Genomic DNA, 3,911 nt, shown 5'->3' with positions numbered 1-3,911 from the left:
CTGTACCCCGAGTGTCAGTGTCATTATCCCGTACCCTAAGTGTCGGTGTACGTGAAGGGGGGCCCCGATCCAAATTTTGCATCGGGGCCCAGAAAACTCTAGTTACGCCACTGCCCGTAGCCATGTACCTTAGGCTGCTTTCACACTACGTTTTTTTAACATCCGTCATGAACGTTTTTTTAACGCAAAAACGGATACAGTGCAAATGCGTTTTCATTTTAATGCATTTGCAATGGACTTGCGTCAACATGCGTTCACCTGCGTTTGCGTGCGTTATAGTGAGGATCCAGCGAGTTGCAGTTTTTTTTAACATTTTTCAAAAACGCTACTTGTAGCGTTTTTGAGCTGCGTCCAAATACTGCAAATTGCTGGATCCTGACTATACTGCATGCACACACATGTGAATGCTGGCATGCTGATAGACAGGATCCTGCTTGCTCTACTGAACATGCCCAGAAACCAGCCTCGGTTGATCAGTCTCTCTCTCCCCTTCCCTCTCTGTCTCTCTCCGCCTCCCTCTCGCCTCCTCCCTCTCGGTCTCTCTCCCTCTCCCTCTCCTCTCTCTCCCTTTCCCTCTCCTCTCTCACCCTTTCCCTCTCCCCCGCTTGAGAGCTGCAGACACTTGTAACCAAGATAAATTTCAGGTAACCAAGGAAAGCGCTTCTCTTAGTTACCCGATGTTTACTTTGGTTATGTGTGCAGGGAGCAGGGAGCCCGGCTCCTAGCATCTGCGGATGCTCGTAACCAATGTAAATATCGGGTATCCAAGCAAGTTACCCGATGTTTACCTTAGTTACGTGAGCAGGCAGCCCGGCTCCTAGCAGCTGCAGACGCTCGTAACCAACGTAAATATCGGGTATCCAAGCAAGTTACCCAATGTTTACCTTGGTTACGAGCCTCTGCAGCTGTTCGAAGCCGGCTCCCAGTATATCACGTTCAGTTCCACTGATTTCCAATCACATGACTCCAATGCCCGCTCATAAACTTAAAGTGACAAAATCCTGCAAAATAACACATGCGTCTGTATGCGTTTTTTTGCTGTAAAAGCAGGATCCGCTTTTACACCAAAAAAACGTTCATGTAAACGTAGTGTGAAAGCAGCCTAAGCAGTGGTTTTAATAATACAAATAAGTACATCAACTCAAAACTACTTAAAATAACACAAACCTCTGCTGTACGTTAGTACAAACAACTATATTAACAGTTAGCCACATCAATAGAAACTAGTAAATTGACACAAACTACAACTGCACATCAGCACAAACCACTAAACCAACACAGACAACTTCATAAATTGAATTAGAAACTAATTTATCAACACAAACAACTACATCAGCACAAACTACCACTACAACACAAACCACTTCAATACAAATTTTAGTAAAGGGAATTTTTCACTGTTTCTTTGAAACAGAACTTCCACTAAAATGCCTATTAACATGCTGTTGCTGGTTCTGTAAGATAGAACACATTTAAACAAAGAGGAAGCATTCCAGCTTTCTGCTTGAACGGAATATAAGAGAACATAAGACATAAGCTTGGATTACATTTGTCATACAAATATAAAAGTAAATAAAAATTTACATGGTGTAATTTTATTCCTCACTTTGTACACTGAGCTCCATTTGCAGATAGAATATTTAACCATAAGTGAATAAAAAGGACAAAGACTAAAATAAATGGGATTATGGACGGCACACAAGAAATAATTAATCTTTTACAAAATATCAGAAGCCATAATGCAAAGCAATTATTTTTATTTCTGAAGGATTTTGACAGCAGAGAACAAATAGGAAAAGAAATTGAATGAGATTTTTCTGTGCTGTTATTTTTCCTCCTGTTGCTCATATCTCCATGTACAAATTAAGAAAGATAATTGCATAAATAGTGTATAAACCCTGTAACAAGTTATGGTTAATTGCTTTTCCGAGTTCTTGTCACAGTTGGAGGCGAATAGCAATGTTTTTTCTTGGTGATCTGATATTAGAGTTAAAATAGTACTTTGCAATGCATTGTGATCCCATCTGCCAGTTGGAAAACAATAGTGAGTTTATATTTGATAACATTTGTGAATGTGACTTAGATGCTAAAGTAACAAAAACAAAATTGACAGGAGAAAAATAATTTGTGAAATGGATTTTGTTACAAAACACCTAAAGACATTGTCTAAAATTATAAAATGTTGTTTTCCAGTAATGGTGCTTGTATTACGCTACAATGGTCTACATTTAAAAAAATATATTCCGCTGACCTTAGAGTTTTTGCTGATTTTACCCAAATAAAAAATGCTGATAACAGATATGAAATAGAAAATATGCAATACATTATTTTTTTTTCACAAATGAGAAATGTTTATTTAGAAGTTTTAAAGTTGAGTATCAGGGGTAATAAGAAATTCTGAAGAATCGATAGCACATAATATATTTGTTTCATACAAAAAACAAATCTTTCATCTATCCAAGAGAGCAATAGTTGTGTAAATGTTAGTTGTCAGGGAATTTTTTTTTCTTTTTGATGCTCTGAAATAGTGATGATATAATAGTTAAAAGTTGCGTGTTGTAAAATAACCACAAATGTAGAAGAATATATTATTATTATTATTATTAATAATAGAATAAGATGGTTCCTGCATTCTCCACGAAATGTTCGAGAGTTGCGTGACATATTCAACACAAACCTTTTTTTCTAAAATTGACCAACAGACAATCCAACAAAACATTTTAGACTAAAATTATACAAATATATCTTATTAAATACCTTTCTGTACTCATAAAGTACAAAAATTATTTTAAAAGTCCAATAAATAATCTAATTAACAAACACATAAGCATATAAACAAAAAACTATTAATAAATATAAAATATATACAATATAGTGTTGTGTTGGTACATAGTATAACTATATCTATAAATCTATATATATATATATATATATATATATATATATATATATATATATATATATATATATATATAGATAGATAGATAGATAGATATCCCTCCCCTCACCACAAGTGCTGGAGGAGAGGTATACAAAGAGAAGTTGTGTGCTGGAAAAACACTTTATCAATCTTAAGCCTTTGACAGGATGACAGAGTCTTCTCAAATACCTGGCAATGCACGTGCCCGCATTACATTACAGTTAACTCTAATATTCCTGTATCTCCATATAGGGATAGAGTTAGTGTTGGGTGGGCTGTAATTGTGTGTGTTTTAGTCAACATGGGTTGCACATTATTTGATAATTTGGGGTTTAATGATGTATTGGTGAAGGTACTATTTACTGGTGTTTTCCTATAATGCAATTGTGTATAATTAAATATATGCATTTCATACTGATTTATATATGTACTAACATGTGCTAGTTGTCACGATTGTCTCCTTTTTTTATACTAGTGACAGCTTAAGGTCTGGATCCCCTTATCTCTATCTAAGGCTCTGCATTTAAATGTCATTTTGTTACATTTGGCACTGAAGTAGTTAATGCCAGTTTTTTTTTTATTTGCAGCTCTGCTGCAGTTGAGGTCAGCTGCACCTGCTTTGTAGACACACCCCCTTGTGCTTAAATAGACAGGTATCCCAGAAAGCTGTGCTGACTATACAAACCAGTTGTATGAAAGCCACTCTGGTGGAAGGAAGCTGCTACGGATTGTCCTGAAGTCGTATCTTCTCCATTTTTGGTTCTTTATTTCCTGTTTGTCACCCTACCCTTTTGTCTCTTTATTAGTGCAGTGGTGGGTCCAGCAAACCTCACCTGCCTCTCACTAATCAGGGCGGGCCTTTATAGGGTCTCTTGTGGACCCAGGGTGATTCTCGGTGACAGTTGCAAAAACTGTATAGGGACTGGTTAGTAGAGCAGGGACAGCTCAGGTGTCCATCTACGCTCTCACTAGTGTCAGGGCCCAACATTGT

The sequence above is a fragment of the Anomaloglossus baeobatrachus genome, chromosome 4 (assembly GCF_048569485.1).
Source record: "Anomaloglossus baeobatrachus isolate aAnoBae1 chromosome 4, aAnoBae1.hap1, whole genome shotgun sequence".
NCBI classification, from domain to species: Eukaryota; Metazoa; Chordata; class Amphibia; order Anura; family Aromobatidae; genus Anomaloglossus; species Anomaloglossus baeobatrachus.
This window is presented reverse-complemented; position numbering follows the sequence as displayed.